The sequence below is a fragment of the Neofelis nebulosa genome, chromosome 5 (assembly GCF_028018385.1).
Source record: "Neofelis nebulosa isolate mNeoNeb1 chromosome 5, mNeoNeb1.pri, whole genome shotgun sequence".
Lineage (NCBI taxonomy): Eukaryota > Metazoa > Chordata > Mammalia > Carnivora > Felidae > Neofelis > Neofelis nebulosa.
In genome coordinates this window covers 147,523,190-147,549,448 of record NC_080786.1, presented here as the reverse complement: position 1 = coordinate 147,549,448, position 26,259 = coordinate 147,523,190, and the positions used below count along the sequence as shown (strand labels likewise).

General features: G+C 44.2%; 1 long non-coding RNA gene across 1 annotated transcript; it reads left to right on the top strand.

Annotated features, from left to right (window-relative positions):
• The first annotated feature begins 61 nt into the window (after nucleotides 1–61).
• Nucleotides 62–25,952, top strand: LOC131513080 (uncharacterized). Its single transcript, XR_009262452.1, has 2 exons — nucleotides 62–454; nucleotides 25,369–25,952. It is a non-coding gene; the product is annotated as an uncharacterized LOC131513080 (long non-coding RNA).
• Nucleotides 25,953–26,259: the final 307 nt, after the last annotated feature.

Below are 26,259 nucleotides of genomic sequence, written 5' to 3'. Positions count from 1 at the left end.
CCGGCCTCCGGCCGCTAGAGGACGTGGAGCGCGCGGGCCGGGGGCGGAGCCCGGGATCGGCCACTCGCCTGACGTGCGCGGAGCCAGCTCTTACCACTCCCCCCAGCGCCCTCCCCTCGGGAGCTGCGTGGGGCCCGGGGGCAAGGGGTGTGCGCTTTGCTTTCCTGCGGGATCCTCAGGGGTTAGACCGGTGCTTGGCCCTGGGAACAAAGCCTCGCTAGCACCTTTTATTTACTCAGTAAAAGTGGGATGAATGAATGAGTGAACGAATGAAGGAGTGGATGGGTTCTCTCCTGGCTCCCGCACCTGCCGGTTCTCTAAGCCACTCCGATCACAGTGCTCCCAGCGATGAAACAGGAGTAAAAGTAGCCACCATCGAGCTGCAAAGGCTTGGTGTAGTTCCAGGTTGGAGCAGGCCTTTGCCGATATTGTCAATGCGCTTCCCTCCTCATCGGTGAGTCCTCCCCTCTGCGTTCCTGTTTCCCCAGTCCCCCACGGATCAAAGTGTTCAGGGTAGGAGAGGAAAGATAGTCCCCCGTTATTTTGCGTATCTGTGGTGTATATTGGCAATTTTCAAAATAGAATATAAGGTAACTTTCAGGAAAATGTATGTATGCTTGGAACATTAAAGCTACTCATATGGAAATGTTGGAAATCCCCTCAAAGGAGTGGGAAAAGAAATACACGAACCCCTTAAATTCTCATCGAGCATCCAATCTGACTTTCGGCTTTCTGGACTCTGAGGAAAGGGGGAGGAGGACGTTTCATGGTTTTTGTAGCTGAAAAAGGGGACATTTGCCCCCATCCAGTCAACTAATGTTTGCTGACCCTCCTCCCTACAATAGGCACCCAGGTGATCATGAGAGAATGTCAGTCTGCTTCATGTGTGACCCTCAGTCTTCAAGAGGAGAATTGTCACCAGCCCCATAAGACCTGAAGGGAACTCGTCACCGGGTCAGGGTCCCCACAGAAGACATTCAACATTGGAAATATGTTCAGCAGCAGTTTTAGAGAAGCTTCAGAAATAGTCCCTGACAATGGGGGAAAGACAATACAGAACTCCATCCTTTTATAAAAACATAGTTATGAATATAAATATGCCCACAAATAGAAACATGACAAATAGAAATATATAAAAATGTTAACAATGATTAATTATAGACTGGGCGGCTCAAGGTGATTTTTAGGTTCTTCTTTTCACTTTCCAAATGTGTAATTCCCAAATATTTTTACTTATATAATCAGAAAAAAGATTTTATTAAACATTTTTTTAATGTTCATTTTATTATTTTTGAGAGAGAGAGACACACACACAGCATGAGTGGGGGAGGGGCAGAGAGAGAGGGAGACACAATCTGAAGCAGACTCCAGGCCCTGAGCTGTCAGCACAGAGCCCGACGCGGGGCTCGAACCCACAAACTGTGAGATCATGACCTGAGCCGAAGTTGGACCCTTAACCGGCTGAGCCACCTAGGTGTCCCATGGAAAGAGATTTTAAAAAACAAACACAGTCCGTTCCAAGATATAAAGTGCTTAGAAATTGTCACTCCACATCTCACAAGAGAAAAGCTGAGCCAACTGGAAATCTCTTCGATCCAGCAGTGAATCTCTTCTTTGATCACAGCACAAACTGCAGCCAGAAACCCGGAGAGGCAGACCAATATAGAGAGAGAATCGGTGTGCAGGGAGAAGGGGTCTTGGAAACCGTAGGAAAAGTTAAACTGCACTTGACTCCTGCTGTTCCAAGGTTGTATCCTGTACAGTAAGCCAGCAATGGTAAGTAAAGCACTTTGGTGAGTTTTGTGAGTCAGTTTAGCGAATTTTCAAACCTGGCAGTGTGGTCATGGGAACCCCTGACTCTGTAGTCAAGTCGGAGAGAAGGGTGGGTGGACCGGGAACCCAAAACTTGTGACTGGTATCTGAAGTGAGGGCAGTCTTAGAGGACTGAGCCTTACACCTGCCAAGTCTGATGTGAGTTCTGGGTACTTAGTGTCAGTGTTGAATTGAATTCTAGGACACCAGCTGGCATTCGAGTTGGTTGGTGTTGGGAGGAAAAATACAACAACAACAAAAAAAACCCAGATGAGTAATGTAAGTAGAGAGATGAAAATTCTAAGAAAGAGTCAAAAGGAAATGCCAGAAATTTAAACAAAACAAAACACTGTAACAGAAGTGAAGAACACTTTTTGCAGACTTATCAGTAGACTGGACATAGCCAAGGAAAGAATCAGTGAGTGTGAAGATATGTGGATAGAAACTTCCCAAACTAGGGGCACCTGGATGGCTTAGTTGGTTAAGCATCCAGCTTTTTTTTTCTTTTTTTTTTTTTTTTTTTCAACATTTTTTATTTATTTTTGGGACAGAGAGAGACAGAGCATGAACGGGGGAGGGGCAGAGAGAGAGGGAGACACAGAATTGGAAACAGGCTCCAGGCTCTGAGCCATCAGCCCAGAGCCTGACGCGGGGCTCGAACTCACGGACCGCGAGATCGTGACCTGGCTGAAGTCGGACGCTTAACCGACTGCGCCACCCAGGCGCCCCTAAGCATCCAGCTTTTGACTGGGGCTCAGGTCATGATCTCACAGTTCGTGAATCTGAGCCCCGCATAAAGCTCTGTGCTGGCAGCATGGAGCCTGCTTGGGATTTTCTCTGTCTCCTTCTCTCTGCACCTCCCCCTGCTCATGCACATACTTGCTCTTGCTCTCTCAAAATAAATAAATAAATAAATAAATAAATAAATAAAACTTAAAAATTAGAAACTTCCCAAACTAAAAAGTAAAAATCAATCAATAAATAAAAAAAGGAACAGAGTGTCCAAGAACTGGGGAACAATTACGAAAGGTATCACATTCGTAGTAGGAAAGGAATATCAGAAAGAGAAGAATGAGAGAGAACGGAGTAGAAGTGTTTGAAACGATAATGGCTGAGAATTTTCTAAAATTAGTGACAGACACCAAATCATAGACTCAGGAAGCTCAGACAATACTAAGAATAAATACCGAAAAATCTACATGCTGGCATTTCGTATTCAAACTATAGGAAACCAAAGACAAAAAGAAAACCTTGAAAGAATCCAGAGGAATGAAACATCTTACCTTACAGAGGAGCAAGGATAAGAATTTCATGTTATTTTTCTTCAGAAACCGCAAGCAAGAAGAGTGATGTAAAGTAAAAAAACACACCAGTAACCTGAAATTCTATATCCAGAAAAATCATCCTTCAAACAATGGAGAAATAAAGACTTTCTCAGGCAAACAAAAATGGAAGGTTTTGTTGCCAGTATACCTGCCTTGCAAGGAATGTTAAAATAAGTTCTTCAGAAAGAAAAAAAAATATATAGGTTGGACACTTTTCCTGTATAAAAATGGAAAGACTGCTAGAGAAGGAATAAATAAAAGTAAAATAAAATCTTTTATTTTTCTTATTCTAAATTGATCTAATAGATTATTATTTAAAATAATAACCATAGCATTGAATTGGGTGATTAGAGCTTATGGATAAATGAAATGTGTAATAATAAAGTTTACGAGGCATGGGGAGGAGGAATTGGAAACATATTGTGGGTCGGTACCTGCACTACTCATGAAATGGTGTAGTGTTCTCTTAAAGTGGATTTAGATTAGTTGTAAATGTATATTGAAAACTCTAGGGCGATCACTGATGATTACACTTCTTTTTAATAGATATACTAATGAAGGAAAGAAAAGGCAATCATATAAGAGGCTCAGTTAAAACTAGAGAAGGCAGAAAAGAGTAAAAGATTAAAGGGGCTCCTGGGTGGCTCAGTCAGTTAAGCATCCAGCTCTTGGTTTCTGCCCAGGTCATGATCTCACGGTTTCATGGATTTGAGACTTATGTTGGGCTTTGCACTGGCAGCAAGGAGCCTGCTTGGGATTCTCTCTCTCTCTCTCTCTCTCTCTCTCTCTGTCTCTGCCCCTCCTGCTCATGCTGTCTCTGTCTCTCTCAAAAATAAGGAAATAAACTTAAATTTTAAAAAAAGAATAGAAGATTAAAAAAAGAAACAAAGAACAAGTATAAATAGAGTAGAAAGCAGCTACCAATATGGTAGACCTTAACCCAACTATGTGAATAATAACCTTAAATGTGAATGGTCTAAATATGCCAATTAAAAGACAGAGACCGAGTGTGTAAAAAAGTAAGACCCAACGGCATGTTATCTGCGAGAACTCTACTTTAAATATAAGGCACAGATGGATTAAATGCAAAGGGATGGAGAAATCTATGGCATGCCAACATGAATCAAAGGAAAGCTGGAGTAACTGTGTCAGTTTCAGAGTAGCAGATTTCTGAACAAAGAAAATTATCAGGGATAAACAGGACATTATATGATGATAAAGGGATCAATTCTCCAGGAAAACATAACAATCCTTAAGGTGTGGGTGCCTAACAAAGTGTCAACAAAGTGTCAAAATATGTGAGGCAAAATTTGATAGAATTGCAATGAGAAATAGACAAATCCATGATTAGAGAGGCTTCATGACCCCCTTACCAGTGATCGACAGGCCCAGTAGTCAGAGAATCAGTAAGCATATAGTTGAGCTGACCAACATCACCAATCAACTGGCTCTGATTGACATTTGTAGAGTATTTCATCCAACAACAGCAAAATGTACGTTATTCTTCATCTCGCATGGAACATTTGCCAAAATAGACTATATTCAGGGCTGTAAAACACACTGTAACAAATCTGAAAAAAATAGAAATCACACGAAGTGTGCTGTCAGTTCACAATGGAATTAAACTCAAAATCACTAATAGAAAGATAGCTAGATAACCTTCAGATATTTGGAGGTTAAACAACACATTTCTAAATAACAAATGGGCCAAAGAAAAAGTCTTAGAAGAAATGAGAAAACATTTGGGCCAAAGAAGAAGGCTTAGAAGAAATGAGAAAACGTTTGGACTAAATGAAAGTGAAAATACAACTTATTGAAATTTGTGGGAAGCAGTGCAAAGAAGAAAGATATCAAATCAATAAGCTTCCACCTTAGGAAACTAGCGAAAGAAGATCAATATAAGCAAGTAGAGGAAAAGAATGAATAAATATGAGGACAGAAATAATCAATGAGATTGAAAACAGGAAATGAATAGAGACAATCAACACAACTAAAGCTGGTTCTTTGAAGAGATAAATAAAACTGATAAACTTATAGCCAGGCTAACCAAACAACAACAACAACAACAACAACAACAACAAAGGATAAGACACTAATGACTACAATTAGAAATGAGAGAGGGACCAATCACTACTAATCCCATGGATATTAAAAGGATAATAAAGCACTATTCTGAATAATTTTCTATGCCCATAAATCTGATAACTTAGATGACTTAGACCAATTTTTTGAAAGACACAATCTATCAAAAGTCACACAAAGAGGAATCGATAATTGAAATCATGCTATATCTGTTAAAGAAATTGAATCAATAGTTGGTAATCTTCCAAAAAGAAAGCCCCAGGCCCAGATGGTTTCACTGTGCATTCTACCAAATATTTAAGGAAGAAATGATGACAATTTCTTGCAAACTCTTCCAGATGAGTGAAGTAGAAGGAACACTTCCTAGCTCATTCTGTGAGGCCAGCATAACCCTAATACCCAAACTAGATAAAGACAATACAAGAAAATAAAACCACATATCAATAGCTCACGTGAATACAGAAGTAAGAATTCTCAACAAAATATTAACAAATCAAATCCAACTATGATTAAAAGAATTATAGACCATGTCCAAATGAGATTTATTCCAGTTATGTAAAGCTTGTACAATCTTCAAAAATCCACGTACTCTAAAATGAATATACGCTATCATATCAACAGGCTAAAGAAGAACAATCACATGATTATATCAATAGATGCAGAAAAAGCATTTAATAAAATCCAAAATTCATTCCTGACAAAAACTCTTAACACACTAGGAATAAAAGGAAACTTCCTTAACTTGATAAAGAACATCTACCAACAAGCCTACAGCTAACATTATAAAAACTGTATTCTCCCACCATCGGGCACAAGGCAAGGATGACTTCTCCCTCCCGCCTATTCAACACTGTGCCAGAAGTCCTACAAATAAGGAGGAGAAGGGTTACAGATTGGGAAGGGAGAAATAAAATGGTGTCTGTTTGCAGATGGCATAATTATGTAGAAGATCCCAAAGAACTCACCAAAAAATCCCCAAACAAACAAACAACCCTCCTGAGAGTCATAAGTAATTATAACAAGGTTGCAGGATACTAGGTTAATATACAAAAGTCAACTGCTTCCTATACACAACAATGAGCAATTGGAATTTCAAATTAAAAGCACAGTACCATTGGGGCGTGTGGGTGGCTCAGTCGGTTAATCGTCCCTCAGGTCATGGTCTTGTGGTTCATGAGTTCGGGCTCTGTGCTGACAGCTCAGAGCCTGGAGCCTGCTGTGGATTCTGTGTCTCCCTCTCTCTCTGCCCCTCCCCTGCTCGCGCTCTGTCTGTCTCTGCCTCTCAAAAATAAAGAAACATAAAAAAAAAAATTGAAAAAACACGTATTAAAAAAAAGCGCAGTACCATTTACATTGTCACCCCCAAAGTAAAATATTTTTCTACGTGTAACAAAACATGCAGAAGATGTATATAAGGAAAACTACAAAATTGTGAAGCCAGAAAGTAAAAAAATATATAAATAAATAAATAAAGAGATTTCTATATTCATGGATAGGAAGAATCAATATTGTTAAAATGTTAGTTCTTCCCAATTGGATTTGCATTCAATCAAATCACAGCAGATTGTTTTGTGGACATCAAGAAAATGATTCTCAAGTTTATGTGCAAAGGCAAAAGGCCCAGATAGCCAACACATGGCTGAAGAAGACAGGCAGAAGACTGAAGCTAGCTGGCTTCGAGACTTACCATAAACTACAATAATCAAGACAGTGTGATTTTGGTGAAAGAACAGACAACTAGATCAATGAAACAGAACAAAGAGTCCAGAGAAAGACCCACACAAATACAGTTGCCTGATCTTTGCCAAAGCTGCAGAGACAGTTCAATGGAGAAAGATAGTCTTTCCAACAGATGGTACTAGAACAGCTGAATACACACACACACACACACACACACACACACACACACAGAAAGAAAAGAAAGGAAAAGAAAGAAAAAAAGAAGGAAAAGAAAAAAGAAGCTAAAAACAGACCTCGCACTTTTCACAAAAATTAACTCAAAGTAGATCATAGGCCTACATATGTGATGTGCAAAACTCTAAAACTTTTATAAGATAACATAGGAGAAAATTAGATGACCCTAGGTTTGCCAATGAATTTTAAATACAACACCAAAGATACAATCTACAAAAGAAAAAATTGATAAGTTGGACTTCATTCAAATTAAACACTTCTGGGGCGCGTGGGTGGCTCAGTCGGTTAAGCGTCCGACTTCGGCTCAGGTCACGATCTCACAGTTCCTGAGTTTGAGCCCCACATCGGGCTCTGTGCTGACAGCTCAGAGCCTGGAGCCTGCTTCCGATTCTGTGTTCCCTCTCTCTCTGTCACTCCCCTGCTCATGCTCTGTATCTCTCTCTCCCTCTCAAAAATAAATAAACATTTAAAAAAAATTAAAAACTTCTGCTCTGCAAAAGGCACTGTTAAGATCATGAAAAGACCAGGTACAGGCTGGGAGTAAATATTTGCAAAACTTATCTAATAAAGGATTTGTATCCAAATGTACAAAGAACTCTTAAAACGTGATAAGAGAACAACCAAATTACAAAGGAGGCAAAGATCTGAACCCACACCTCATAAAAAAAGATAGGTAGATGACAAGGAAGCATATAAAGTTCTCAAAATCATTTGTTAGCAATGAATGGCAAATTACAACAACAATGAGGTACCACTGTATACCTATTAATTTTTTTTTCAACGTTTTTTATTTATTTTTGGGACAGAGAGAGACAGAGCATGAACGGGGGAGGGGCAGAGAGAGAGGGAGACACAGAATCAGAAACAGGCTCCAGGCTCCGAGCCGTCAGCCCAGAGCCCGACGCGGGGCTCGAACTCACGGACCGCGAGATCGTGACCTGGCTGAAGTCGGACGCTTAACCGACTGCGCCACCCAGGCGCCCCCACTGTATACCTATTAGAATGGCTAAAATCCCAAACACTGGCAACCCGAAATGCTGGAGCAGTAGAAGGAGTCATTCCTTGCAGGTGGAAGTGCAACACAGTAGAATCACTTTGGAAGACAGTTGGGCAGTTCTTACAAAGCTAACCATACTCTTACGTCATATGACCCAGCAAACGTGAACTTACTACAATGAGTCGAAATCTTGTAGTCACGCATAAATCGACGAGCGCTTTATTCTGGAAGCCACCAAGATTTCCTTCCACAAGTTAACGTATTAACAAATGGTGGCCACATCCGTACAATGGGACAGTATTCAGTAATAAAAAGAAATAAGCTATCAAGACAAAAAGTCATGGAGGGATCTAAATTTACAAACCTGTCAGTCTGAAAAAGCTACATGCTGTATGATTCCAATGACCTGACATTCTGGAAAAGGCAAGACTATAGACACAGTAAAAAGATCAGTGGTTTCCAGTGTTTTGGTATGAAGAGGGTAGGGAAGAAAAAGTGGACCACAGGGGACTTGGGGGCGCTGGAACTATCCTACGTGATACTATAGTGGTGGCTACATGACATTATACATTTGTCAAAACCCGTAGAATTGGGTAACACAAAGAGTGAATCCCAATGTAAACTTTACACTTTAATAATATTGGATCACTATTGGCTCATCAATTGTAACATGTATCACACCAATACAAGATGTTAGCAATAAGGGAAACTGTATGGAGGAGAAGGGTTATATGGGAAATCTCTGTACTATATGCTGGATTTTTCTGTAAAGAAAGTCTACGACATTCTTAAAAATGCACCTTTGTTTATTCACTCAGAAATATATATTGGGCACCCACCCGTGTTAACTATTGTTGTGTGTTTTGGAGGTAGCACAGTGTATTACACAGGCCAAGTTCTGCTCTCCGGTGGGGCTTATATAACTAGTGGGTGGAGGGGGGCTGGGGGTGCAGACACAGACCATAAGCAAACAAGATACTTTCAGAGTGATGTGAGGACAAAGCGACGGGTGGTAAGCCGGAGGGGGGCCTGGGAGGGCTACGTGGGACAAGCTGGTCTGGGAGGGCCTCCCTCAGCTGAGAACATCTGGGCTGAGACCTGAACAATGGGAAGTCTGAGGTTAAGAGTTCCTAGAGGGCCAGGCTGGAAGAAGAGCTAAGCCCAAAAGCCCCCGGGGCAGGAACCAGCCAAAGAAGGAAAGGGAAGAGCAAGTCTAGTGTGGAATCACGGATGACCGTATCGAGGGCTGGAGCAATGCGCTGGCTACTGGACTCGTGAATTGACATGGGAAAGGCTGAGAGAAAAATGGTGTAAGGGTAGAGGATGGAAATCTAACATTCTGCCTTGTAGTGTTAAGTTTGACAGGCCCCCTGATGCTAAGGCAGGTAGAGTCCTAAAGTTGCTAGGTGGGACAGAGCAAGACAGGGACCATGCTGGTGAGTGATGGGGGAGCCGTGGAAACCCATCGAGGGGAGAAAGGGGGCATCCGTGAGGACAATCTTGCGTGGAGTGTCAGAGCATGCCGGAGAGTGAGGGTTGCACCCACACGGGAGTAGGGGGCAGTGTGAGGTACAAAAGGGGTGAGGAAGCAATTCTCCTGGGGACAGCCCAGGTGGGTTGAGGAGGGCATTCATGCTGAGAAAGGGGGGGGGGCAGGGGAGATTGGAGATTGGTTACATACTACAGGGGGGATCAGTCATACTATCAATCTATCAAGGCTAATGGGAGCTAAGGTTCTGTTGGAGAAACAGGTAGTGAGAGGAAGAGACTAGAATCAACTCTGCGGTGTTGGATTGGAATTGGAGGCGTGGATATGAACTCATGGTTTTCTCTAGATGGATGGGTAGACCCATAGAAAGATAGATATAGACATAAAATGTAAATAGGTATAGTAATATAATAGACACAATAGAATATATAAAAGATAATATGTACAATATAGAATGTGCACATGTGAATGTAAATATCTATAAGTAATATAAGTATGTGTGAGGCTATATATTTCTGTATATAATGGAAATATATAGGGGCGCCTGGGTGGCCCAGTCGGTTAAGTGTCCAACTTCAGCTCAGATTATGATCTCACGGTTCGTGAGTTCGAGCCCCGCGTCGGGCTCTGTGCTGACAGCTCGGGACTGGAGCCTGTTTTGGATTCTGTGTTTCCCTCTCTCTCTGCCCCTCCCCTGCTCATGCTCTCTCTTTCTCTCTATCTAAAATAAATATTAAAAAGAAATATATATATAATTATAAAATGAATATATCTCTATCTATCTAACTCTGCCCTCTGAGATATAAATGCATACATGTATGTGTGTATTTCCCCCCCCCTAGCTCTGCCCTCTGAGGGGCTTGGTGACATTCCAATAGTGATAGGCATACCTAGTTCCTAGATCTTTGATTCGAAATATAATTACCAGTAAAAGAAACTGGTTCCTTGGAGATTCCAGGGTAGGGGCAGGGGAAGCACAAGGCAGATCTGGAACACCTTATGCAGGAAAGCAAGGAAGCTCTCAAAGAATGATAGGGGCATGTCGAAGGGACTGGCCCAAACAAGGACAATGGGAGTATCAAAATAAATAATGCCAGTAATGGATTATAACCCACTTAATAAAAAGGGACATCATGAGGCCACACTGGTGTTTTCCTTGTTTTATATTGAGTAAGTTGAAAGTTTGATGAAGACTAGGATGTTTACCTCCTTTCAAAGCATGTCCCCACAAAACATACTTATTAATTACAAAGGTGAAAAGAGTAACTTTACGGTGGCCTATGTTGTCAGAGTTCATTTTAAATCGGATGATGTAATTGAACACTGTCAATGTTGGGACAACACTGCATAAATTGCATATGGCTCAGCAGGGAGCAATGTCTTCTTCAGATAGCAGACCACATCTGCGATGCTCCTGCCAAAGGTGTATAACCAAATATAATGATATTCTAGAAGATAATTGGCCAGTAGTCTTCTAAAGTCATGAAGGTCAAGGTCATGAAGGTCAAAGTCGAAGGAAAACTTCAAGACTAAAGGAGATTAAAGAGACATGACAACTAAAAGCAATTTGTGACTGAACTGGGTCCTTTTCATCGAGAGGACTTGACTGGGGACCCCTGAAGGAGGTCCAGGGATTAGATGGTATTAACTCATTAAAGTTAATTTCCTTATCATGAATGTTGTATTATAGTCATGTGGAAGACTGTCCTTGCTCCTAGGAAGTAAACATGAAAGTATTTAGGGGTGATGGGCCACAGGAAATGACTCAGAAAAAAAGCTCTTTGTCCCATAGTTCAACTTTTCTGTACCTTTGTGACTGTTTAAAAGTAAAAATGTATTGAAGATGTACAAAGAAGGTAGTGAGGTATACAGTTTTTGGCATTGGCATAAAGGTATAGTCTGGAATTCTAAATTTGCACATCGTCAGCATAGAGCTGGAGTATTAAGTCATCAGATGCGTCGGGTCATCTAGAGAACAGATGGAGAAGAGGGCTGAGGACTGGCCCTGAGTCTCGCCAATGTCTAGACATCCAGGAGAGAAGTGAGGCAAGGGAACTGCCATGCATGGTCAGTTGGATGGTAGGAAACCAAGAGATTGGATGTCATGGAAGTGAAGGGAAGAGACTTTCTCAATCAACTCTGTTGACTGTGGCTGATAGATTGAACCCGATGAAGGAGTGACCGTTGGGCTTTGCAACTCAGAGGCTGCCAGGAACCTCTTGCCAAGAGCTGTCTCAGTGGAGTCCAGTTAGAGAGTGTGGCAGGCTGAAGAATGGTACCCCCCTCAACCCAAAGACACCCATCCCCTGAACTCCAGAATTTCTGACTATGTTACCTTAGATAGTAAAATGGACTTTGCAGATGTGATTAAGGATCTTGAGATGGACAGATTATCCTGGATTATTTGCATGAGCCCAAGGTAATCACAAGATCCACATAAGAGAGAGGCAGGCGGGTCAGAATCAGAAGAGAAAGATCGAAGTACAGAGGGAGGGGCCATGTCCTTGAAGACAGAGGATACGGCATGCAGGTGGCCTTCAGAAGCTAGAAGAGGCAAGGACACGGATTTCTTGCTGCAGTCCAGAAGGAAGGGAGCTCTGTCCTTGATTTTAGGCCTTTTGACCTCCCAAACTGTAAACTAATACATTTATGTTATCTTAAGCCACTAAGATTGTGATACTTCCTTTTCCCAGCAACCGGAAACCGAGAGAGAGGAATATATATCTAGAAAGAGAGATAGGGTTGGGAACAAACATGGAAGGTGAGAAAGCAGCTTTGGAAAAGTTTTGGTGGGAAGTGAGCAGAGAAATGAGGTGGGAGCCAGGATGGCCCCTGGAGACACAGGTGAATAGTTTTATTTTTACTCTTTAAAATAAATGATTTTTTTTTTAAAACGTTTTTTATTTATTTTTGGGACAGAGAGAGACAGAGCATGAACGGGGGAGGGGCAGAGAGAGAGGGAGACACAGAATCGGAAACAGGCTCCAGGCTCCGAGCCGTCAGCCCAGAGCCCGACGCGGGGCTCGAACTCACGGACTGCGAGATCGTGACCTGGCTGAAGTCGGACGCTTAACCGACTGCGCCACCCAGGCGCCCCTAAAATAAATGATTTATTTTTTTTAGAGCAGCTGCAGATTCACAGATCAGTTGAGTGGAAAGCAGAGCGTCCCCATATCACTCCTTCCCCGAGTTTCCCCTGTTAACTTCTTGCACTAGTGTGGGACATTTGTTACAATGGAGCTATACTGATACATGATTATCAACGTAAGTCCACCCTTTACATTAAGGTTCACTCTTGGTGTTCTACATTCCCTGAGTTTTGACAAAAGAATAAAGCCCTGCATCCACCATTGCGGCATCTAGCTTGTGTCCTGTGCCCCACTTGTCATTCTCTTTTTCTCCTCTCTAACCCTGGCAACTATTAATCTTTTTACTGCCTCCATAGTTTTGCTTTATCCATCATGACATATAGTTGGAATCATACAGCACATAGCCCTTGATAGCTCCTTTCTTTTTCGTGCCGAATAATATTCCATTGTAAACGTGTACCACAGTTTGTTCATCCACTCACCTATCGGAGGACTTCTTAGTTGCTTCCAAGTTTGGGCAGTTATGCATAAAGCCTCTATAGACATCCGTGTGCAGGTTTTTGTGTGAGCAACTCATCTGGGTTTGTATCAAGGAGTGCAGTCGTTGGATCATATTTTAAGAGTATGTTCCGTTTTGTAAGAAACTGCCAAGCTGCCTTCCAAGGTGGGCGTACCATTTTGCATTGCCACCAGCGGTGAATGAATGCCCCCTGCCCTTGTCAGCTTTTGGTGGTGTCAGTGTTTTGAATTTTTGTCACTCCAGTTGGTGCGTGGTGGTATCTCACCGTTCTTTGAAGGGGTGGGTGTTGGTTTTTTTTTTTTTTTTTAAGTTTTTATTTAAATTCCAGTTAGCTAGCATCCAGTGTAATGTTAGTTTCAGGCATACAATGCAGTGATCCAACAGGTCCATACAGCTCCCGGTGCTCACCATAACAAGTGCCCTCCTTGATCCCCATCACCTGTCCCCTGTTTCACCCATCCCTTCACTCCCTGTCTCTCCGGTAAAAGGGTGGGAGATTACCAGGCATGTTCACAGTCTATTGAGGGTGATCTTATAGAGTGACAAGTTGATAATGGGGAAACAAGGAGATAAAGGCAAGAGTGAAGTTCGGATGGGAGGGGGATCCCAAACACTGAAGGGGCTGGTTTTGGGTAGAGGCAGGGACCTTTTGTCCTTTGCAACAGGACAAAGGAAGGCAGAAAGAGTGGGTAGATTTGAAAACGGAAGGGAAGAATGTATCTGACAGCTTCGGCACTTTGCAGGAAGCTGTATGGCAACATTTCTGCTAATGAGCTGAACAGAAAAGGTCTTGAAGGAGGTCTGTGGAGAAGGAACATTCTAGTCGTGAAATACCCTGGTAGATCAAAGTCTTCATGATGGGAGGTGACCCAGTGAAGGCATTTCTCTGGGCTGGAGAGAGTACAAGTGGGTTTGACCCTTCTTTTCATAAATGCAGAATCCCATGCCTTTCAACTCTTCTCGGGATCAATGGAAAGGAAACCGAATCAGGAGCCTGCAGGACAGGATCTGGCCTCAACTCTGGCATGAACAGTTTCATTAGTCAAGTTTACTTCTGGGGTGAAATGTTCAGCTCTAGCTTCCTCTTGGCAGTTCGTGGCTGAGGTTGTAGATGGCTGTGCCCATTATAAGCCATGAGGTCTTCCTCAAACCTGCATGTGTGAGGACAGTGTGGGCCAGTTCCCCTGTCCCCATCCCCCCCGAGTCTCAAACTGAGAAACCATAGTTAACCGCACCGAGTTTTTTTTCTCTCTGTAGCTGCCTTCTGTGGCCCAGGCAGGTGGAAGGAAATGGGCCATGGAGGGGCTGCTTCTTCCGGCTCAGCTGCAAAATGTCTCTGATAATAGTTCCGGGTGTCCCAGCCTTGGCATTTGGGCCATTTTCTGGCCCTGGGTGACAAAGAGGCCCCACCTCCATCACACCCAACCTCAACTCAGAGACTAAGCCATATGCACATGACCTCTGATTCTCAGAATTAGTCATTTCCTTCCTCTTCAACTCTCTTTTTAGGCTAACATCATTCTCTAGGACTTGGCTCTGTTCATGCCCTCACCCTACTAGGGTCTTTATGAGTAAGGTGTCAGGGTCCTGGGGCTGCTGCAGTGCTCTGGAGCCCAGATCATCCTCCAAGATTTCTTGAGAAATGGGTGTCACCGGGGCTTGAAGGGAAAGGAAAAAGGAAGTAATGGGATTTGAGACAGCATTCTTATCCAGAACATGCCAGCGGACCAAGTGATTGCTAAAGTCTCTTGAGCCAATACGATGGCAATGAGTTAGTTTTACCTATGTGTTATTGAATCTCAGCTAGTGAGTCACTATGGAAATGTGGATTCATTTTTTAAAATCCCTAAACCTCACTGTTTTCTCATGTACCTTGATTCTCTCAATGTTGCTGTCAGCGCAGACCCCGATGCAGGATTGTGTCTCACGAATGGTGAGATCACGGCCGGAGCTGAAATCAAGAGTCGGACGCTTAAGTGACTGAGCCTCCCAGGCGCCCCAGAGCTGATGGATTTCTGGAAGACCCTAGGATTTTCTAGAGGAGTGGCTCAGGAAGGCAGGCAGCTTGTGTGAGGCTGGCAAGAGCCTATCAAACTGCCTTGACTGGATCCTAGATCCTGGCATAAGTGCTGGGGAATGATAGTGTTTTTGGGTATGACAACGCTCCAACTCCCCTGATCTCACCAGAGAGGATTTAGTCAATGTCCCCCAGAGTGAAAGCTGTAAGGAACTCTAAGGTGAATACTAAGGAGCCCTCATGAATGACATTAATGACCTTATAAGAAGAGAAAGAGTCTCCCCGGGAGCTGATTGGCCAACACATTGATCTTGGACTTCAAGCCTCCACAGCCATGAGAAATAAACATCTGTTGTGTCAGCCACCCAGTCTAGGGTATTTTGTTATAGCAGCCCAAGCAGACTGAGACGGTATGGTTTTAATGCAATTGACTTTTCTAGAATTGTCACTGTTGTGTAAATTAGATTGCACGGTTTCCTTCCAAACGTAACCACCAGTTCTTCATTCTAGAAAAATTGCACACCAGTAACACCGCTCCTGGTATCTGAGCCAACAACAGATCATTCCTATATCAGACTGGGCGGCAACTGTGGTGCTCATGGTGAGTCTAGAGCAGGAAATGATCACAGGCCAGTTTAAGATCAGCAGATTCACTTTCACTGTGTCCAGCGAAGGTGAGACCGGAAGGGTAGAGGGCGGGGCCGAGCCTCTTGTCGTAGCTCAGATGTGATGGGGCCCTGGACCAGGACGTCTATGGGTCAGAAGCGTGTGGGAATGTTAGACAGTGGTACCATTTTCCAAGATGGTACGTGTGATGGGTAATTTCCTGAGTCACCTTGGCTAGGCCATTGGACCTGGGTTTTGGCAAAATGCCAGTCTAGGTGTTTTTGTGAAGGTATTTGTTAGATGCGATCAGCATTGACGTGAGCAGACTGTGAGTAAAGCTGATCACCCTTCTTGTGGGTGGGCCTCATCCAGTCATTTGAAGGTCGTACGAAAAGAGAGTGAGGTCCCTTGAGGAAGGAGAACTTGTGTCTCCAGACCGCCTTCGGACTTCAGCTGCAACTCTTCCCTAGGCTTCCTGCTTGCCGGCCTCTCCAATCTTGCAAACTAGTTCCTTAAAAGAAATCCGTCTCTCTCTGCGTATCCCGTTGGCTCTGTTTCTCTGGACAGCCCTGTGAATAGAGGACACATCAAGGAAGGAGCAGACGTTGGGGGTGGGGGGTGGAGGAAATGGCGAGCCCAGCTTGGGGTACAGAGAGTTCTAGGTACAAGGGTTTGAAGACGTTTCCTGCGGCTAGTTGGTTCTGTGCACCCAGAGTGAAGGAGGTTGAGCGCAAGGGAGGATCTGGAGACCGACAGTGTACAATTGGCAACGGTCCCTTGGCATTTAGGGGACAGTGGAGGAAAACGAACCCGTGGATGAATCGGAAAAGGAGCGGTCAGGGAGGTGACAGCTTCTAAGAAAAAAAGGGTTCATGGAGGAAGTGGTTGACAGAGTCAAAGGGTGCCAAAAGGCCGGGAAAATTAAATGCCAGCAGTGGTGGGTGACTTGGTGGAGGAGGGCAGGTTTTGTGCAATGGAGAGGGCGAAAGTCAGGTGGCCGTGGGTGTCTTGAGGACCGAGACTCAGATTGTAGGGGATGTGTTTGCAACATCTTTCGCTAGTGCTGCTGCTGGAAGGGTTTTGGGGGAAGAGAGGTCTTGCTTCATTTCCTGCCCCACCTCTCCCCCCCTCCCCCCCCCCCCCAGGAGAGCCTTGGGTATGTTTAAATGCAAGGGCACAGGAGCCAGCGGCATTGGGGAAGAGAGGAAATAGAAAACAGGGGTAAGAGAGTTCAAGGTCTGAGTGGGTAAGAGTGGTATCTGATCACTGCAGATATTTTCAGACGAGCCTTTTCTAACAAATGGCCATTTCGACTTACATTTTGGAAGTTTTCCAAGGTGGTGAGGTTGCCCTGAGGAAATCAGTCACTGCCTCTTTGGTGCTATCCGGAATCCAGCTGCCTCCCCAGCCACGGAGGGAATACACACATCCTTTTTTTTTTTAATGCTTATTTATTTTTGAGGGGGTGGGGGGGTAGCCGGGGGAGGGACAGAGGGAGAGGGAGACAGAGGATCCAAAGTGGGCTCTGGGCTGACAGCAGAGAGCCTGATGTGGGGCTTGAACTCAAGAACCGCGAGATCAGGAGCTGAAGTCGAAGGCTTAACAAACTGAGCCACCCAGGCGCCCCTTTAGTGGTTTTGAATTCGGGGTCTTTGGGACTCTAGTTTTTCCTTATAATATTAAATTGCTAAGGAGAATCCCACCAGTTGCTGGTGGCTGTAACTCATCTCATTTGAGCTACATAATACTCATCAGGTGAACAGACCATTGAGGACGGCAGAAGAGTAAGGTGGCCACCTGGGCCCTGGTACACACACCTTATTCAGTCAAACACTAATCTAAGTGCTGCTGTGATGGGAGTTTGCAGATGTGATTCCGGTCCCAAATCAGTGGATCTTAAGAAAGAGAACTTGACCTAATCGCACAAGCCCTTTATCTCTGGGGCCAGAGTCAGAGATTTAAAGTTGCGGTGAAATCTCCCGACTAGCTTTGTAGAGGAAAGCGGTCATGCTGTGGACAGGGCCATGTGACAGGTGGCCTACAGAAGCTAAGAACGCCTGGCCGACAGCTATCAAGAAAGTAGAGCTTCTGACCTCCAACCACTGGCAATCGATTTTGGCCAACGACTAGTGAGCTTGCCAGCAGACCCCAGCCTCAGACGGGCTGGCTGCCTGTCCAGCGGCTTGAGCCGGCCTGGGGAGACCCTGAGCAGGGAACTCAGCTACCGCCTGTCCAGACTTCTGACCTACGGAACTTTGGGGTAATAGATCGGTGTTGTGTTAAGCCACTAAATTTGTGGCAATTTGTTACACGGCAGGACAAAACAAACTCACCCATGATCTTTTCTCCTACTTTTCCTTGATGAGCTTTTAGGTTATTTCCAGGTCCACCCCCCCAGTAATCTCTACCATCAAGGTGGGGCTTGAATTTACAACCCTGAGATCAAGAGTCACATGCCCCACCGACCGAGCCAGCCAGGCACCCGCAGGTTTTTCTGACTGAGAGCAGTCCCGCTACAAACGTTCTTGTATATTTTGCCTGATTTACAGGTACAAGAGCTTCAGGTATGTTTCTAAGAGTGAAATTGTTGAATCGTAGGGTATGTGGCTATTTCGCTTTAGGCGGCCGTGCTAAACTTTCCCCCAGTGTTCTCACATCAGTTTATATGCCCACTGGCAAACGTGCAAATATTTCTGTTTATATTAGCTTCTATCTCAGTTGCGTCTGGTCAAGAAGGTCTGGTTTGTGTGATATTCATTCTCTGAAGTTTGTTTAGGGCCTTTTCATGGCTTGGTATATGATCAATTTTTGTAAATGTTTCATATGTGATTGAAAAAAACGCATTTTTAAAGCTTTGGATACATAACCCTGTATGTATTTTTAGGTGACATTCAAACCTTTTATATTTTTGCGCGAGTTTTTGTTTGTTTATTTGGCCCATCATTCACTGAGAATGGTGTGTTAAAATCTCCTATCATGAAGGTGGAGTTGAGCAATTTCCCCCTATATGTCTATCAAAAATTTTAAGTTGAAGTATGATTAACATACAGTGTTATATTGGTTTCAGGTGTACAACATAATGATTCAGTAATTCTGTCCATACTCAGTGCTCATCATGATAAATGTGGTCACCATCTATCACTATATGTTATTACAATATTATTGACTATATTCCCTATGCTGTACCTGTTATCTCTGTGACTTATTGATTTTGTAACTGGAAGTTTGTTCCTCTTAATCCCCTCTACCTATTCCACGCACCCCCCCCCCCCACCTACCTCCCCTCTGGCAACCACCAGTCTGTTTCCTGTGTTTAAGAGTCTGTTTTTTTGTTTGTTCCTTTTTTCTCTGTCTTATCGGGGTTTTTTTGCTTCATATAATATTGAGGAGTTAAAACTTTTATAATTAAAAAAAATTTTTTAGTGTCTTTTATTTATTTTTTGAGAGAGAGAGAGAGAGAGAGAGAGAGAGAGAGAGAGAGAGTATGAGCGGGCGAGGGGCAGAGAGAGAAGGAACACAGAATCAGAAGCAGGCTCCAGGCTCTGAGCTGTCAGTACAGAGCCTGATGTGGGGCTTGAACCCATGAACCACAAGATCATGACCTGAACGGAAGTCAGACGCCCAACCACTTGAGCCACCCAGGTGCCCCAAACCTTTACAATTTTTAGAAATCCTTCTTATCCTTAATAATACTTTCTGATTTATTTCATATTGCATGACTGACCATCCATCTTGCTTTGCTTAAGACAGTCCCAGTTTATTTCTCTTTTCCAGCTGTAATTTTTTTTTAAGTTTATTTATTTATTTTGAGAGAGAGAGAGAGAGAGAGAGAACCAACCAGCAGGGGAGATCAGAGAGCGAAAGAGAGAGAGAGACAGAGAGAGAGAGAGAGAGAGAGAGAGAGAATCCCAAGCAGGCTCCATGCTGCCAGCGCAGAGCCTGATGTGGGGCTCCATCCCACCAACCACGAGATCATGACCTGAGCCAAGATCAAGTGAGTCGGAGGCTTGACCGACAGAGCCACACAGGTGCCTTCCTCTTGCTGTCATTCTTAAGAATACCTTTTGTTCTCAAAGATATGTTGCTTTAGACAATAAATTATGTATGGTTATTCTAATCTCATATGATATTAATATTGCTATATACAAACTGTCTTTTGGCTAGCATTTGCCTGGTATGTCTTTTTCCATGCTTTTGCCTTCAATCTTTGTGCGGTCTCGTGTTGCAGGTATTCAGATATTATAAGACAGCATACATCTTGATTTTGTTCCCACTCACTCAGCAATCTGTATCTTTCACTTGGTGCATTTTGTTCATTTACGTTTATTGCAGTTATTACTATATTTGGGACATTTCTTCTGTCTTAAGCAGGGCTGGGACTAGTGTGGTGAGGCAAACATGCTTCCCAGGCACAAAATTCAAGGAGGCACTCACTCGGGATCAGACGAGTTCAAGGTCGGCACCTGAGAGTGAGTGCTTCTTTAAATTTTGCACCCTGGGAACCATCCTGTGTCCCAGTTTGGCTCTTCATTTATTAATCATTTTGTCCCACATTTGTAATGTCTTTAAATATTAGAATTTGTTTCCTCCATCAAATAAGACAAATACTTAGCACACTCTCATAGTTCTTGGTGCCCTTCATGGCTCACGTGGCATTTCTGTTGGACAGTTCTGATCTAGACTTCTGGGTAACTATAAATGTGTTTTCTTTCCTGTTCTTAGGCTAAGACAACAACTGACTTTTCTAAGGTATTCAGTCACTTGTATTTCTATGTTTCTTGCAGCAACTTCTTTTTTTTGTTGTTTCTGCTTTTTAACGTTTATTTATTTTTGAGACAGAGAGAGATAGAGCATGAACAGGGGAGGGTCAGAGAGAGAGGGAGACACAGTATCCGAAACAGGCTCCAGGCTCCAAGCTGTCGGCACAGAGCCCGACGCGGGGCTCGAACTCACGGACCGCGAGATCATGACCTGAGGCGAAATCAAGAGTTGGACGCTCAACTGACCCAGCCATCCAGGCGCCCTGATAGTTGCATATTTTAAAATGCTTTTATTTATTTATTTATTTATTTATTTATTTATTTATTTAGTACAAATGGGGGAGGGATAGAGGGAGAGGGGGACAGAGAATCCGAAGCCGACTCTGTGCGGACAGCAGAGACCCCGATGTGGGGCTCAAACTCATGAACCGTGAGATCGTGACCTGAGCTGAAGTCGGACGCTTAACCGACTGAGCCACCCATGTTAGCACTTACACATAAATCAGCCATGTTTCTTTGCTTTCCTCTAATGGTTTCCTTTTTTTTTTTTTGGCCCTTCTTTTTTTTTTTTTTTTTTTGGGACAGAGAGAGACAGAGCATGAACGGGGGAGGGGCAGAGAGAGAGGGAGACACAGAATCGGAAACAGGCTCCAGGCTCCGAGCCGTCAGCCCAGAGCCCGACGCGGGGCTCGAACTCACGGACCGTGAGATCGTGACCTGGCTGAAGTCGGACGCTTAACCGACTGCGCCACCCAGGCGCCCCGTTGGCCCTTCTTTTAAAGAAGTTCCTCAGGCTGGATTTCCAATTCACCAACTTGTTCTTGAATTGCATCCAGTCTGCTATTTATTTCCATTAACATGTCTTTACTTCAACTATTTTTGTATTTTTATGTCATATGCTCAGTTCCTTTTTTATGTTGTTTTATTATTGTTTCATTTCCCCTTCGTCCTTTCTTTTTTTTAAAGATTTTATTTTTAAATTTTCTTCTTAACGTTAATTTGTTTTTTGAGAGAGAGAGGCAGAGCATGAGCAGGGGAGGGCAGAGAAACACAGAACCCGGAGTAAGGCTCCAGGCTCTGATCTGTCTACACAGAGACTGATGTGGGGCTCGAACTCACGAACTGTGAGATCATGACTGAGCCAAACTTTAGACGTTTAACCCACTGAGCCACCCAGGCTCCCTAAAGATTTTTTTAAAGTTTATTTCTTATTTTGAGAGAAAGAGTACAAGCAGGGGAGGGACAGAGAGAGAGGGAGAGAGAGAGAGAGAGAGAGAGAGAGAGAGAGAGAGAGAGAGAATCCCAAGCAGGCTCCATGCTGTCAGCACAGAGCCCAATGAGAGGCTCAATCTCATGAACTATGAGATCATGACCTGAGCCAAAATCAAGAGTGAGACACTTAACCGACTGGGTCACCCAGGTACCCCTCCCCTATTTCTTAATGATTTATCAGGTCAAGGTTTTAAATATAATTTATTTTTTTAATTTACATCCAAGTTAGTTAGCATCTAGTGCAACAATGATTTCAGGAGCAGATTCCTTAATGCCCCTTACCCATTTATGCCATCCCCCCTCCCGTAACCCCCTGTTTTTATATTATTTTTGCTTCCCTTCCCTTGTGTTCATCTGTTCTGTGTCTTAAAGTCCTCATATGAGTGAAGTCATATGCTTTTTGTCTTTCTCTGAATGACTAATTTCACTTAGCATAATACCCTCCAGTTCCATCCACGGAGTTGCAAATGGCAAGATTTCCTTCTTTTTGATTGCCGAGTAATACTCCATTGTATATATAGACCACATCTTCTTTATCCATTCATCCCTCGATGGACATGTGGGCTCTTTCCATACTTTGGCTATTGTCGATAGGGCTGCTATAAGCATGGGGGTGCATGTGTCCCTTCGAAACAGCACACCTGTATCCCTTGGATAAATACCTAGCAGTGCAATTGCTGGGCCGTAGGGTAGTTCTGTCTTTAGTGTTTTGAGGAACCTCCATACTGTTTTCCAGAGTGGCTGCACCAGCTTGCGTTCCCACCCACAATGCAAAAGAGATCCTCTTTCTCCGCATCCTCGCCAACATCTGTTGTTGCCTGAGTTGCTCACGTGAGCCGTTCTGACAGATGTGAGGTAGTATCTCAGTGTGGTTTTGATTTGTATTTCCCTATCAGGCTAATTTCCACTTCTTGGACTTACAAACATTTCTGCTTCCAATGGACTCTGTAACCTAGTTTTTGTTGTTATTTCCTTGCTTGTTCGTCTTGAAAATGGTTATGACTCTCTAATGCTTTTTGCTACTTTGACCTGTGAGCTCATTTTCCGTGGCGGGGCTGCGGGGCACTGGTGTCTCTCTCAGACAGTGCCTAGGCTACCACTGTCCCAGGGAGATACGGTGGTGGATGCATCAGTCCCTGCAGTCACTCCATACTCAGCCAGACAAACTCCTCAGGTTGGCTCCCCATCCTTTGCCCCAGGGAGAAACTATTCAGGAAGAGTTTTAGATTGTGATTCCTTTGGCATGGAGGTTTGAAAAGGGAGCTGTCAGAGAAGGGAATCAACTGTGTGTGTGTGTGTGTGTGTGTGTATGTGTGTGTTTCCCTACGTGTTTTTCTTAACTCCTCACAAGCACAGAACTACTGAGATTTTTCTCCCGGGGACAACTGGACCACAGGTCTTAGCATGGGTCTTAGCAGGGTTAGCATGGGTCTAGGGAAGTCACTGTTTGTCCCTGACATTGGTTGGGGAGGAATAAGCACAGAGCCCATGGTTTCTGTTCTGAGTGTTTCCATAGACGGCCTGCCAACTCCTGCCTCTGGCCAAATCCCGACCCCCTGCCCCCATTCCTTTCACAACCATGTTCCCCCAGGGCTTTCGCATAATTTTATCACTTTTCTCCTGGGTTTATCTCCGGGAAAATCGGGAAAATCGGCACTCTTGCTGGGTCAGCATCTGAAATTAGATCTGGAATCCGTGTATTGGCTATGTCCTGAGTGTCCACTCTGCTAGGTACTGTGCTGGGAGCCACAGGACCCTCACCGAAGGAGGCTGGCTCATTCCTCATCCCACAGGGCTGCTTTCAGAGCCGCAAAGAAAGACATTCAATAAAGAGCTGCACAACCAAGTAATTCATAACAATGATGATCAGTTCTGGAAAGGGACAGACTAGGAGCCATGAGAATGTATGGGAGCGCTCATCCTAGGGAAGGCTTCCTGAAAGATGTGACATTCGAACCAACACTAGATAACTAGGCAAATGTTAGCATTAGCCAGGGGTGGGGGTGGGGGGGGGGAGGTTGGTGGGGGAGGAGAAGAGAAGGAGCATTTGTTAAGGTGGGGGTGTCTTAGGATTTTTTTGTTTTTGTTTGTGTGATTAAAATTTAAATGAATTGCTTGTGTAATTATGGAGTAAAGATTTGGTTAACAGAATAAAATGTTTTTTGTTAAAAAACAGCGATTAGAGGGGTGCCTGGGTGGCTCAGTCGGTTAAGCATCTGCCTTCGGCTCAGGTCATGATCTCTCAGTCTGTGAGTTCGAGCCCCGCGTTGGGCTCTGGGCTGACAGCTCAGAGCCTGGAGCCTGCTTTGATTTCTGTGTCTCCCTCTCTCTCTGCTCCTTTCCCGCTAACTCTCTCTCTCTCTCTCAAAAGTATATAATAAAACATTAAAAAAAACTTTAAGAAAATAGTGATGAGATGGTTTATTTATTTCATGAACAGAAGCAGTAAGTGTATATTTTTTCACCGATAAGTGTCAAAAATGTTTCTTGGCACCAAAACCGTTATTTGAAGTGACAAAAGAGTTATCATAGCAGCCAGTATGTAGGGTGTCATGGACGAGTGGCAGAAGGTGGCTCAAGTAACTCAGCAAGGGTGAGCGATGCTGAAGAGACGTCTTCCTCACCGGCAGTGGTGAGGGTTTGGGGGCCGCGTTCTGAGAGCAGCGGGACCCGTGGGCCAGGTTGAGCCGGGGTGTGGGAGGACTGGAGCTGCTGTTTCAGAAGATGATTCCAGTTGCTAAGGACGAGGACGCGGAAGCACTAAAGGCTGCTGATGCAGCCTCCGCTCCATCAGTGTGACGACCCCAATCTGCCCTCACACATGTCCCACGCCACCTCCCCATGACCGCCTGTTGCCGAGACAGACCATATAGAACAAAAAGGGAAAAGGACCCAGGATGGGACGTGCCCATTGAGGTTTCGTAGAGGAAGCGGAGCTGGCAAAGGAAGCTGAGAGGTGGCCAGAGAGACGGAAGAAATGCCAGGACTGTGTGGCGTCAGGTGGGAGCCGAGAGAAGGGTGTGCTTTAGGAAGAAGAGGGAAACAGATTGTATTGGACGATGTCAAGATGTCAAGCAGAGAACCAGAGTGTGTCTGTTGCATTTTAGAGCCTGGAGATCGGTGAGGATCTTGGCAACGCTGGGTCAGCGGAGTGTGGGCGAGAAGCGCAAGCCGGGGGGTGGGGGGGGTGGGTGGACCAATGGGGGGGGTGAAGACAGCAAGGGGGGCTCCGTGCGCCTTCCTACACGTGTGCACCTACATATGTCCAGACGTGATGGCTCCGCGTTCTGGATTTTTCTACCGTGGCACCCTTGGAAAAAAAAAATGTAATTCTTCCTCATGAAGGTAATTCACAAAAAAACACACTTATGTAGACTTGAACTTTGTGATTTTCACATAAATCGTGTACATCAGAACAATTAAGTTAAGACCCCTTGTTGTGGTTTTTAGTTGAGAAAATGTTGTTTTTTTCTTTTGTTTTCAAGACACAAATCCAACTCGTGCTGAATAGTCCAGGAGCCCTGCTATTTCTCTGTAAACTCCTGACACACCGAGGACCGAGCTGCGACTTGGTGGGAAATTCCTGAAGCGGGTTCCCACATGTTGGGAGCCGTGACCCGTAGCTGGCAGGAGCATCTGTGTGGAAGAGAAAAGAATGATCCTGGCCTGAGGGCTTCTGAGGTGACTGGTAGGAGGGTGAGTCACTCCAGTACCGGAGGCCCCTTCCTACCCAGGCCCCTGGGATGCAGGAGGAAGGACGGCTGGATTGAACAGCAACGAGGAAAAAAGTTGGCCAAGTGAAGAAACTGCTCAGCTTTCACTGAGTCATCATCTGGCAGAGTCCGACACATCTGTGGGGGCTGGATCTCTTCTGTATTTCTCGGTCTGGACTTTCTTGAGTTGCTCCATTCTGTAAATTCTGTGTCTGAATCACTGGACATGATTGATTTCCTCTGCCCTGCATTTACAGCTTTACTTATTTAATGGCCGTTTGGAAGTAAAAGTTACACACAGCACATGCATGCACACACACACGGACACACAACAAATAAATCAGTACTTAACCTTACCATGTGCTCTGCCTGTTCTATTCTCTATTCTATTCCATCCATTCCATTCCATTCCAATCCATTCTTTCTCTTCTCTTCTCTTCTCTTCTCTTCTCTTCTCTTCTCTTCTCTTCTCTTCTCTTCTTCTCTTCTCTTCTCTTCTCTTCTCTTCTCTTCTCTTCTCTCCTCTCCTCTTCTCTCCTCCTCTCTTCCATTCCTTCTTTCTCTTTAATGCTGTATGAGGCTCACCAAAGTGATTTCATGACCCACCAATAGGCTCCAAACTGCAGTTGGGAAAACGCTGATTTGGAGAGAGGCACAGGAAAC